The 13,690-nt window shown below is 36.0% G+C and overlaps 1 protein-coding gene across 1 annotated transcript in view; it reads left to right on the top strand.

Moving 5' to 3' along the window:
• The window catches only part of MUCL1 (mucin like 1), a 109,496-nt gene that overhangs the window by 78,291 nt on the left and 17,515 nt on the right, over positions 1 to 13,690 (top strand). The gene's annotated exons all lie outside the window — the stretch shown is intronic.

Here is a 13,690-nt window from a genome sequence, read left to right as displayed (position 1 = left end):
ACAAACGAATCTCCTCTGGAAGCATCCTCATAACACATCTAGAAATAGTGCTTTGCCAGCTATTTAGGTATTCCTTAACCCATTCAAGTTGACACATAAAATTAACCATCACACACTTTTTCGGTTAAATTTATTCTTAAGTATTTCATTATTTTTGATGCTATTACAAATGAAATTATTTTCTTAATTTCACTTTTGGATTATACATTGCTGATGTTTACAAGTGCTATTGATTTATTAATATTTATTGTATTATCCTGAAACATTGCTGAACTAGTTCATTAGTTCTTTTTTTTTTTCTTTTTGAGATAGGGTCTCACTCTGTTGCCCAGACTGGAGCGCACTGTCGTGATCCACCTCCTGAGTTCAAGCAATTCTCCTGCCTCAGCCTCCCCTGTAGCTGGGGTTACAGGTGTGTGCCACCACGCCTAACTAATTTTTGTATTTTTAGTACAGATAGGGTTTCACCATGTTGGCCAGGCTGGTCTGGAACTCCTGGCCTCAAGTGATCTGCCTGCCTTGGCCTCCCAAAGTGTTAGGATTACAGGTGTGAGCCATCATGCCTGGCTAGTTCTTAAGTTTTAATAATATTTCTTTTTAGTATACCCCTCAGTATTTTATATATACCAGGTCATATCATCTGCAAAGAGAGATAGTTTTACTTATTTCTTTCCAATCTTGATATTGAATCTTGCCTACCTTTTTCTTGTGTAATTGCCCTAGATAGACTTCCAAAACAATGAACAGAAGAGGTAAAAATAGACATTCTTGTTTTTTTCGTGATATTAAGGGGAAAGCATCCATCTTTCACCATTATGATGTTACTTGTAGGTTTTTTTGTAGACGTCTTTTATCAGGTTGAGGAAATATCCTTCTATTTCTATCTTATTCAGTGTGTGTGTGTGTGTGTGTGTGTGTGTGTGTGTGTGTGTGTGTGTGTGTATGTGTTTTAATCAAAAAAGGGCACAGGTTTTTTTCAAATGCTTTTTCTGTGGTTATTGAGATGATCATGTGGTTTTTGTCCATTATTCCTTTAACATGGTGCCCTCCTTTGATTGACTTTTTCATGTGTTGAAGAAGTCTTGCATTCTGGGATAAGTCTTATTTGGTCATTGTATATCTTCCTTTTATTTTTTTCCCAGCAGTTATGTGCTGGAAGGGGAAGTACTTTCCTCTTTATATGTTGTAAAATCCCATTGAGATGGAACCTACATTTATCATCATATTCCCCCCTTAAATAAAGTCTACTTTAACAAGTGCCATAAATATTTTCTTCTTTGAACATCTATGGTGCCTGTGACTTGCGTAGAGTCAGAGTCGTCATCATTGTACCCCAACCTCTCATCCAGGGCCTTACATGTGTTCCTTTGAACCCTTTGTCTTCAATCCCCAGGGACTGGTCAGGAATCCGTTGGTGAGTCAGATTCCTGAACCATTGCTCTAGATGACAGTTCACTGAGGCTAAGGACAGATTTTGATTCTTAAGATTCTGAGTATACTAAAAAATCTGGATTAGAGTCTCAGAATAACAGAAGCTGAATTTGAGGCCCACGTTTCTTTGTTTGCAAGAAGTTGCGCTATAAGCAGCTGTTTATAAGAAACTAGGTTAGTCCCAGGTAAAAGGAGGTGGGTTAGAGCCCTAGACTTCTTTGTTTGAAAGATATCTGCTGGACTAGCAGTCTTTCTTCCTGTCTCTCTCTGTCTGGAGGGAGGATTGATCCCTGACTTCCTGGGTTGGTAGTTTTTCTTCCTGGCTCTCAGTCTTGAGTGGGAAATTTTTCTTGGCTCTTCGTGAGGCCTCTCCATTCTCTCTATTTTATCCTGTCTCTCTCATGGAAAATTCTCAGTTGGCTGAAACTCCCTTCTTGAACTCCTACTGACTATATGCTCTACCAATCTGTCCACCTCCTTCCTGTTGGCATAAATTTGCAGAGAATAATTTGGAACTTCATTGTCCTCTTTGGGAAACTTATGATCTCCCCAAACTGGCTTCTGTAAGGCCTCTCCCTTCCCATTCCTCCTTTGTTCTTTAACCACTTTTGATCTTCCCTTCAGCGACCTTGAAGCCTTTGATATATCCCCCTTTTAACTCTACCACCTTCATCCCTCTGTTCATTCTGCCAGGCTTTTCATTTCCCACTTCAACCTCTCAGCTCCCAACAGTCACTTGAACTATAGACCCCTTGGCCTCCATTGGGGGCTCTCCTTAAGAGACTGAGGGATCCCTGAGGGATCCCCAAAAGCAATGATTAGAGGCTGAAAACAGAAAAAAAAAACTTTGGAAACAGACTGGATGTTTTGTCCACTCAGGTGAGTGTTGGATACACACAAACAGCTTCATAATAATTCACCAAAATTTTAGCCCACAACTTCCCTAACAAAGAAAGTCTTAAAAATGTCTACTACAGATGTTGGTGAACAGATATCCTTAATTTGTCCTATTTGCCAGAAACGTGATTTGGATAAAAATATAAAGTAGAAGAAAGGTGAGAGGCAATTATTTTATATAAACCAGAGAGTTTTGTATTACTAACTTATGGCTAAACTTTGAAAATGAAAGCACTAAGATCTCTACAGTCTGTATATTTCTGTATGTGTATATGCATGTATGTTATGTTTATGTGATATTTTTCTACTCCCAAATGGTATTATCAAATTAATTTATGGAATTTCTTAGAGGAATTCTGTGCAAATTGACTTAGAGATAAATGAGTGCTTATATAAATTAAATATTCCTAAAACTCACAGAAATTTAGAAACTCAAATGTCTTTCAAGTTCATGTGACTTGGGTAAGTCTTTGGTAAATAAGATTAGTTTAATATTGTTAGTTTAGTAAAAACAGCTGTGTTCTGGGTAATCAGCATTAAGTATAATAGAAACATACATTTATATTCTACGTGGGTTTAATAGTCATATAAGGTTAAAATAGTTAAGGGGGAAATAACTTGAGATGATGACTAACTTTGCTTAATGTTACAATAAGTCTACCTGAAAAATAGTTTCTTTTTGGTAACTTGAAACCTTAAGTTATACTAAGTTAAATGATGCATATTCATTGAATATCTAGATTATTTCCAAATAAGATAAAATACTGAAACAATTACTGAGCATAAGTTTAAGTTTATATATTTTTGGCATCTTGCTTTTATACAGTATAAAGAGACCAAATATATTTGAGTCTGTTAATTTTTGTCACATTGAAAAATTATACTATGAGGAAGCATATGCCTCTAAAATTGTGAAATGGTATATTCATCACATTTGCAAGCTTGCTACAGAATGCTGCCATGTAACAAAGACATTTCACAGTTATCTACCTCCTAATTTTCTCTATAAAAGAAAGCTTACTAATGGTTAAACATTACAATTAATATGTGAAAATAATTAGGAAAACAATTCTTCATCAAAAGTTTTCAGGGAAAATAGGATATATCTTTGATAGGAAATATACGAGTATGAAGGATGTGTTTTTGTTAAGGGAAAAAGAGAGTAATTTTATCCTAAAGTTAGATGACTAGTTGTTCCAGAATGAGGAATAAGAAAAATATAGAGCAAAAACTAAAGGATATAGGAAGTTGCAGAAGGCTTGTGGAAAATGAAATTTATGTGTAGTCAAGCTGGCTAAGATCTGAATTCCTTTGTTTACACATTTAAAAATATGAGCCTTAACATCAAAATACACTAATGCAAAGCTAGGATATGGCTTTCTTTCTGTTAAAAAGACAAATTTTGGGTGGGGGGATTATTGGTTTGCTCTTAATAAGAGATTGTGAAAGGCTTTTCTTTAACTTTTGCATAATCTGCCTGGGAAACCAATGTTTTGTGTCTTTTCTGAATAATTTCCTCTGTTTTATGTTGTCTTTATCATGTCTTTGATTACTTAAGAGTCTTCACAATATTAAAAGAGCTAAGGGTTTTGTTTACAACTATGTAAGCTTCTGTATTTGCCTTTAAAATCTTTTATTGTCACTTTGGTTAAACGGATAACTGTTGTTTCATGGTGGCCTGTGATCCTACTTACTCGTCTATTTGAACCTTTTGACATTTTTGACAATCTCTAACAATCGGATGCTTTATGAGGTCTTTTTGACCTAAAACTGACTGAGACATCACAGACAGCCCCTGGAAAATATCCAAGAGAATTTTTCTTTCATTTTGCAAAGGAATCTGGTAAAAATAATTTAGATTATTTGATATGTTAAGCTGCATGAAAATGTGTCAAATAAGAAGTGATGCTTAACCTTCCCTAGGTTACATTTGTATAGGTAAAATGCTATTTTCAAGAAATCATATAAAATTTCTAGAAATTTTGTATGTCCTGGTATAAAGTGATCAGTTATAATTTGAGTTATTATTTTAAACTTTGTATGTCACAAAATAACCAAGCTTTCTTATTAAATGAACTATCATCAGATCTTTAACCTGGATTTATATTATGTTTTTCTTTTTAAATTCCTGTACCAGTACAGCACTATTGGTTACTGTAACTTTATATTAATTTTTGATATCTAGAAGAGTAAGCGTTGCTCATTTGACTTTCCTTAGAGCTGTCCTGTCCATTCTAGGTCCTTTTTCCTTGGCTTTTTATGTATGTTTTAATAAAGCATATTCTGTTGTGCATGCATTCATATTTACCTACACACACACATCCAACCTTTTGAAATTTTGTCGAGTTTTGCATCGAATATACAGAATTATATGAGGAGAACTGGAATTTTCTAATCTATGCAAATGTTTTATTTCTTAGTTTATTTTTCCTTTTATTTAGTTTCAATAATATCTTCTAGTTTTTTGTATAGATGAGATCCACATATCTTTACAGTTATATACACCTTTCCAATACTTGGTATTTTCAGTTCATAAAATTTCAACCCATCTGATGATGCCTAGTGCTATCTAATTATTTTAATTTTTTTCCTTATGTCAAACAAATTAGAGCACATTTTCATAAATTTATTGGTCATAAAGATATCCCCTTTTCTGAAGTCTTATTCAAAACTTTTCCCCAATGGTTATATTGGATTATCTTTTTCTAAGGAATTTATACACCATGGAATACTATGCAGCCATAAAAAATGATGAGTTAATGTCCTTTATAGGGACATGGATGAAGCTGGAAACCATCATTCTCAGCAAACTATCGCAAGGACAAAAAACCAAACACCGCATGTTCTCACTCATAGGTGAGAATTGAACAATGAGAACACATGGACACAGAAAGGGGAACATCACACACTGGGGACTGTTGTGGGGTGGGGGGAAGGGGGAGGGATGGCATTAGGAAATATACCTAATGCTAAATGATGAGTTAATGGGTGCAGCACACCAACATGGCACATGTATAAATATGTAACAAACCAGCACGTTGTGCACATGTACCCTAAAACTTAAAGTATAATAAAAAAAAGTCTACTTAACAGTCGTTTGTTAATTACATGCATTATAACTATACCCTCTGAATGTGTGGCTTGAATAGTCATTTGGATGTAAGAGCTTTTATATTCATTGTAGTTTAATTCATCAACCTATCTCTTCAGGGTTAGTGCTTTGATTTTGTTCTATATAAGACATATTTGCATGAACTTCATGAACTTATTTTTCTATATTCTCTTTTAGAAGGTTTACTGTTACACTTATTATTTAGATATATTCTCTACATAATAAACTGTATGGAATTTATTTTAGTGTATTGAGTGAAGTTGAGTATTTTTTGCCTTTTATATGAATCTTGAATTTACCTATCAGCATTTTTAAACTATCTTTTCTTCACTTTATTTTAAAATTCAATCAGTCACTGTATATTTGTGAATTACCTTCTGGTCTCTCTCTTCTTTTCATCGTCTAATTGTAAATCCTCATCACAAGCCATACTGTTTCACTGGTGCAATTTTATTATATTTTATTTTTAAAATTTATCTTTAAAGTTTTGTATATTTAAGGTAAACAATGTAATGTTTTGATATACACAGTGAAGTTGTTACCACAATCCAACTAATTAGCATAACATTCTCTTTACATAGTTACTATTTTTTGTGGTGAGAATACTTAAAATCCACTCTCTTAGCAAATTTTAAGTATACAATACAGTATCATTAATCATAATGAACTAGCTGTGCATCTCTAGAATTTATTCATCCTACATGATTGAAATTTTATACACTAAAAATAAATATATATATTTTTTATTTCAATAATTTTGGGGGTAAAAGTGGTTTTTGGTTATATGGATGAATTGTAGAGTGGTGAAGTCTGAGATTTTGGTGCACCTGTCACCCGAGCAGTGTACATTGTATCCAATACGTAGGTTTTTATTCCTCACCTTCCTTCCACTCTCCTCCATTCTGAGCTTCCAATATCCATTATGCCAATCTGTATGACTTTGCATACAGATAGTTTAGCTTCCAGTTATAAGTGAGAACATACGGTATTTTGTTTTCCATTCTTGAGTTACTTCACTTAGAATAATGGCTTCCAGCTCCATCCAAGTTGCTAGTTGCTGCAAAAGGCACTATTTCATTCTCTTTTATGGCTGAGTAGTATTCCATGGTGTACATATACCAGCTTTTCTTTATTCACTCATTCGTTGATGGGCACTTATATTGGTTCCATATCTTTGCAATGTTGAATTCTGCTATGATAAACATATACACGCATGTGTCTTTTTGATATAATGACTTATTTTCCTTTAGGTAGATAGCCAGTAGTGGGATTGCTGGATCAAACAGTAGATCTACTTTTTGTTCTTTGAGAACTCTCCGTATTGTTTTCCATAGAGGTTGTACTAATTTACATTCTCATCAGCAGTGTGTAAGCATCCCCTTTTCACCACCTCTACACCAACATCTACTGTTTTTTTGACTTTTTAATAATGGCCATTTTGGCTGGGTTAAGGTGGTGTCTCATTGTACTTTTAATTTGCATTTCCCTGATGATTAGCAATGTTGAGTATTTTTTTCATATATTTATTGGCCATTTGTATATCTTCTTTTGAGAAGTGTCTATTCATGTCATGTGTCCACTTTTTGATGGGATTGTTTTTTTTTTCTGGCTGATTTGTTTGAGTTCCTTGTCTTGTTCCAGGTCTTCGTGGGAATGCTTTCAACTTTTCCCCGTTCAGTATGATGCTGACTGTGGATTTGTCATATATGGCTTTTATTATTTTGAAGTATGTTCTTTCTGTGTCTAGTTTGTTGAGAGTTTCTATCATAAAGGGGCAATGGATTTGATTGAATGCTTTTTCTGTGTCCATCGAGATGATCATGTGATTTTTGTTTTAAATTCTGCCTATTTATAAATCCTGCCACATTTATTAATTTGCATATGTGGAACCATCCCTGCATCCCTGGGATGAAACCCGCTTGATCATGATGAACTATCTTTTTGACGAACTGTTGGATTTGGGTTGCTATTATTTTGTTGAGGACTTTTGCATCTGTGTTCATCAGGAATATTGGTCTGTAGTTTTCTTTTTTTGTTGTTATGTCCTCTTCATGCTTTGGTATCAGGGCATACTGGTTTCACAGAATGAGTTAGGGAGGATTGCCTCTTTCTCAACCTTTTGGAATAGTTTCAGTAAGATTGGTATCAATTTTTCTTTGAAGGTCTGGTAGAATTTGGCTGTGAATCTGTATGGCTGTGGGCTTTTTTGTAGTTGTTGTTGCTGGCAACTTTTAAATTACTAATTCAGTCTAATTGCTTGTTTGTTATTGGTTTGTTAAGGATTTCTGTTTCTTCCTAATTCAAGTTAGGACGGTTGTATGTTTCTAGAAATTTATCCATTTCCTCTAGATTTTCTAGTAGTGTACATAGAGGTGTTATAGTAATCTTGAATTATCTTTTGTATTTCTGTGTTGTTGGTTGTAATGTCTCAATTTTCATGTCTAATTGAGCTTATTTGAATCTTCTCTCTTTTCTTGGTTAATCTAGCTAATGGTTTTTCAATTGTGTTTATCTTGTCAAAGAAACAACTTTTTGTTTCATTGATCTTTTTTGTATTTGTTTCAGTTTCATTTAGTTCTGTTCTGATCTTTATTATTTCTTTTCTTCTGCTAGTTTTGGGTTTGGTTTGTCTTTGTTTCTTTAGTTTCTTGCAGTGTGATGTTAGGTTGTCAACTTGTGATCTTTTGAACTTTTTAATGTAGGCATTTAGAATTGTAAACTTTCCTCTTAGCACTGCTTTTGCTATATGCCAGAGGTTTTGATGACTTGTGCAACTATTATCATTCATTTTGAAGAATTTTTCAATTTTCATCTTGATTTCATAGTTAACCTCAAAATCATTCAGGAGCAAATTATTTAATTTCCATATATTTGTATAGTTTTGAGGGTTCTTTTTGGAGTTTATTTTTAGTTTAATTCCACTGTGGTCTGAGAAAACACTTGATATGATTTCAATTTTTTAAAATATATTGACTTGTTTTATCTCTTATTATATGGTCTATCTTGGAGAATATTTCATGCACTGAGGAGAAGAATGTATATTCTGCAGTTCTTGAGTAGAATGTTCTGTAAATATTTGTCAGGTCCATTTTTTCTAGAGTGCAGTTTAAGTCCAGTGTTTCTTTGTTGACTTTCTGCTTCAATGGTCTATCTAGTGCTGTCAGTAGAGAGTTGAAGTCCCCAACTACTATTGTGCTGCTGTCTATTTCTTTTATTAGGTTTAGTAGTAATTGTTTTATGAATCTAGGAGCTCCAGAGTTAGGTGCAATATATTGAGGATTGTAATGTTTTCTTGTTGGATTGATCCTTTTACCATTATATAATGACTTTTTTTGGGTTTTTATGTTTTTACTGTTGTTGCTTTAAAACCTGTTTTATCTGATATAAGAATAGTTACTCCTGCTTGCTTTTGGTTTCCATTTGTGTGGAATATCGTTTTCCACCCCTTTACCTCAAGTCTATAAGAATCCTTATGGGCTGGGTGTGGTGGCTCACGCCTGTAATCCCAGTACTTTGGGAGGCCAAGGCAGGCAGACCACGAGGTCAGGAGATTGAGACCATCCTGACTAACATGGAGAAAACCCGTCTCTACTAAAAAAAAATACAAAAAATTAGCCAGGCGTGGTGGTGGGTGCCTGTAGTCCCAGCTACTCGGGAGGCTGAGGCAGGAGAATGGCGTGAACCCAGGAGGCGGAGCTTGCAGTGAGCTGAGATCATGCCACTGCACTCCAGCCTGGGTGACAGAGCAAGACTCCATCTCAAAAAAAACAAAAACAAAAACAAAAAAAATCAATGCTTATATGTTAGGTGAATCTCTTGAAAACAGAAGATATTTGGTTTGTGATTTTTTAATACGTTCTGCCAATTTGTATCTTTTAAGTGGAGCATTTAGACCATTTACATTCAGTTACATTCATATACATATTTAACATTGAGACATGAAGTAGTAGTTTCAGTCATCATATTTATTGTTACCTTGATACTTTGCTATCTTCTTTGCATTATTGTTTTATAGGCTTTGTGAGTTTTATGCTTCAAGTGGTTCTATTCTGGTGCATATCCATCTTTTCTTTCAAGATTGGGAACTCCTTTTAGCATTTCTTGTAGGACTGGTCTGGTAGTGACAAACTCCCTCAGCATTTGCTTGTCTGAAAAAGACTATTTCTCTCCATTTATAAAACTTAGTTTTGCTTGATACAGAATTCTTTGCTAACAGTTATATCATTTAAGGAGGCTAGAGATAGGACCCTAATCCTTTCTGGTTTGTAAGGATTCTGCTGAGAAGTCTGCTGTTAGTTTGATATGTTTTCCTTTATGGGTTATCTGATGCTTTTGTCTCACTGCTCTTAGAATATCTTCCTTCACATTGACTTTAGATGGCCTGATGACTATATGTCTTGGTAATGTCTTTTTGTCATGAATCCCACAGGTGTTCTTTGAGCTTTTTATATTTGTATGTCTAAATCTTTAGCAAGGCTAGGGAAGCTTTCCTCAATTATTCTCTCAAATAAGTTTTTGAAACTTTTTGCTTTTTCTTCTCCCTCAGGAGCACAAATGATTCTTAGGTTTGGCTGTTTTACATAATCCCATATTTCTTGGAGCTCTTGTTCATTTCTTTATATTTTTTTTCTTTATTTTTTCTGATTGAGTTAATTCAAAAGGCATGTCTTTGAGTTCCAAAATTCTTGGTCTAGTCTATTGTTAAAACTTTCCATTGCACTTTGTAATTCCCTAAATGTGTCTTTCATTTCCAGAAGTTCTGATTTGTTTTTCTTTAAGATATCTATCTCTTTAGAAAATTTTTCATTATTATCCTGAACTGTTTTTTAAATTTCTTTATGTTGGGTTTCACCTTTCTCTTGTAACTCCTTGAGTGGCTTCATAATCAACATTTTGAATTCTTTATCTGGCATCTCAAAGATTTCATATTGGTTTGGATTCATTGCTGGAGAGGTAATGTGATCTTCTGGATGGGTTATAGAACACTGTTTTGTCATATTGCCAGAATTATTTTTCTAGTTCCTTCTCACTTGAGTAGACTGTTTCTCCTAATTATTTTTAAATTTATTTTTAATTTTAGTATGTCTTCTTAAATTTTTTTCTCATTGAGGATGTGACCTTATCATTATAGTTTATTAGAACTTAATTTGGCTCTGGGTGCTTTCAGATATGAAGACTCTGTAGGAATTCCTTGGTTATAGAGAGTCTTTGTATAGTGGCTTACTCAGCTACTGGTTGTAGTACAATATGCTTGGTGTGTGAGCAGGTGAGATTGGAATGGTGGGGGTGTCTTGCTTATCTCATTCTCCAGTGGCATGCACTTATTTATTTATTAATTTTCTCCCTCAGTATTTTATTTACTGGATTGAACAGTTCAGGCTTCTGGCCAGTATGGGAGGTGACCATGGGTATCAACTGGCTGTGACTAAAGCAGGTGGGTAAATGTGATATCCAATTGTGGACAGAGATCCCAGCCTTGACAGAGGCAGCTGGGGGAGGTCTCAGTGAAATGCACTGAGGTCTTTTCATGGGGGTAGGGAGGGAGCAACCTCATCCTCCTGTCAAGTCGCAGGAAAATGATTTGCCTCCCAGTCACACTGCTGACCAGTGTTTCAGCTATTTAGATCAGACAGGTACCTCTTTTCTTCTTCAGGAATGCTGATGTTCCATGTAGGAAGGGATTGTGACTACTCCTTGTGGAAGCCTGAGCCTGGAGGGCACTCCTTGTGTAGGGATATAGTCACCCTGAAGTGTTCCAGAAAGGCTGTGTACAGGTGCACCCATGCTCAGTTCCCATAGGAGAAGCTCCAACTGTGTCACCTGTGGTGGGCAAACACTCCTTGAGCACCAGGGCTGCCTGACTGTTGTGGCAGAGCTGCAGACTTTCTGTGCTAAGCCCTGCACTGCACCTGTGCCTTTGCTTAGAGTCGCTTTTCACAAGCAGAAAGTTCTGGGACTCAAGGCCTGCTGTCTGGATTCTTTTGTCCCACCTGGTATTCCCTTGATGTGGTGAGTTCCCCCTGCCCCTAGAAGTAAGAGTCCCTGAGGGTCAGACTACTGTGAGTTCTACTGCTCCTCTGGCTCTTGCTGCCCAGTGGGGTTGCCACACTCCAGGCTGGTGCTAAGGAATGTCTGCAAGGAATCCAGTGATGTGATATGTCCTCAAGTCTCCCAGAAGCAGGTACCAGGACCAGTTCTGATGGCGATGGCACAAGAGTGATGTACAGTCTGTGAAATTCCTTGGTTGTAGATAGCCTTAGTGTGTTGGCTTTCTCAAATACCAGCTGCAGTAATAATAAACTGGTCATGTGCACAGACTCAGGACCTCCTGCTCAGCTAGAGTGATGCAGACAATGGTGATAGCTGATGATATGAATAAGTTTCCTTCCAGAATGCTGTATTATTCTGCCTGCAGATGCTGTAATGGACTGTGTCAGTTGGCCTCTAGCCAGGAGGTGGCACTTGCAAAAGAGCTCAGCTGTGGTGGTAGCAGTGGGATTGGTGTTTTCCTTACATTACCCAAGGGAGGTACTCTAGTGCCTCAGGCAATGAGCGGGGTCATAAAGTTTCCACAAGTTTCTGTCCTTTGCATTAAGCTACCAGGGCAGGTGGAGGGGAAAAGCCAGGTTATGTCTGGGTCAGGCAAGTCCCACACTCTGGCTATCCATATGTAGGTATAAGCAGTGACTCCAGTGGGGATTGGAGGGCAGTTCTCTGGCTGCTGGCATAATGTTCCAGGGAGGAGCACAGCTGCCTCTGCCACACAAAAGAATCCACATGGGGAGTGGGGAGTAGCAGGTGGCAGTAAACCCCACCCAGCTCCCACGCATTTGGCAAAGCAGGCCTCATACCTGCAGTATTCCACTAGTAGCAGCTAGCAAGCTTCCAGGTAGTCTGTGCTCAGAACTCAAAACTGCCCCATGCCATAAACCCTCCCCAGGGATGAAACTGTGTAATTTGACCAGTAGCTCCCCTTTTCTCTCACTCCTGTGTCCCCGGTATCCACCATTCTACTCTCTGCCTCTATGAGTTCAATTATTTTTAACCTTCCACATGTAAGTGAGATCATGTAATATTTGTCTTTCTGTGCCTGGTTTATTTCACTAAGCATAATGTCCTCCAGGTTCATCCATGTTGCCATAAAATGGAAGGGCTTCCTTCTTTTTTTAGCCTAAATAATACATATATATATATATATATAGTTATCTATACATATATATATATATAGTTATCTATCTGTCTCAGAATTTCTTTATTCATTTATTAACCGACACTTAGATTGTTTTTTCATATCATGGCTATTGTAGAACGATGTTGCAATCAACACTTGAAGGGGCACAGATATCTCTATAAGATGCTGATTTCCTTTGAGTATATACATAGATGTATTGCTGGGTCATATGGTAGTTATTTTTTTAAGTTTTTGAGAAACCTCCATACAGTTTTCCATAATGGTTGTACCAATTTTCATTCCTACAAACAGTATACAAATGTTCCTTTTCCTCCACATCCTCACCAACCCTGCTGTACTTTGTCTTTTCAATAATAGCCATTCCACTAGGTGGGAGGTGATATCACATTGTGGTTTTGATTTGCATTTTTCTGAAATGAATGATGTTGAACACCTTTTCAAATCCTTGTTGGCTAAGTGTATGTGTTCTTTGGAAAAATGTCTATTCAGGTCCTTTGTCTACTTTTTAATTAGCTTACTATTAGTATTTTTAGTTGTTGATTTTGAATATTAACCCTTTATCAGATATATGATTTACAAGTCCTTAAGTTTCATTTCATTTTGTCGATTGTTTCCTTTGCTGTGCTGTGTAGAAGCTTTTTGGTTTGATGTAGTCCCATTTATTTTTGCTTTTGTTGCCTGTGCTTTTGGTATCATATCCAAAAAATTATCACCATGATCAACATTCAGCAGGCATTCTCTTATGTTTTCTTCTTGGAGTTTTACAGTTACAGGCCTCAATAATTCTATACAAGTATTAGAGCAATTTCTGTAATTTTTCTTCAAGATTATCTTGACTCTATGTGGCTTTGAATTTTAATACAGAAAAGAATCAACTAATTAGTTTCCAAAAACAAATTCCCTACAATTTATGCAATTGCCTTCAATCTATAAATTACTTTGGAGAGAACAACATCTTTATAATATTGAGTTTTCCTGTTCATTTGTATTTTATCCCTCCATTTATTTTGCATAGTTCCTGCAGAGATGCTTTGAGCATCTGTATTTATTACTATTTA

Source organism: Gorilla gorilla, chromosome 10 (genome assembly GCF_029281585.2).
Source record: "Gorilla gorilla gorilla isolate KB3781 chromosome 10, NHGRI_mGorGor1-v2.1_pri, whole genome shotgun sequence".
Lineage (NCBI taxonomy): Eukaryota > Metazoa > Chordata > Mammalia > Primates > Hominidae > Gorilla > Gorilla gorilla.
The sequence above is the reverse complement of the archived record's forward strand: the minus strand, read 5'-3'. Positions and strand labels throughout refer to the sequence as shown.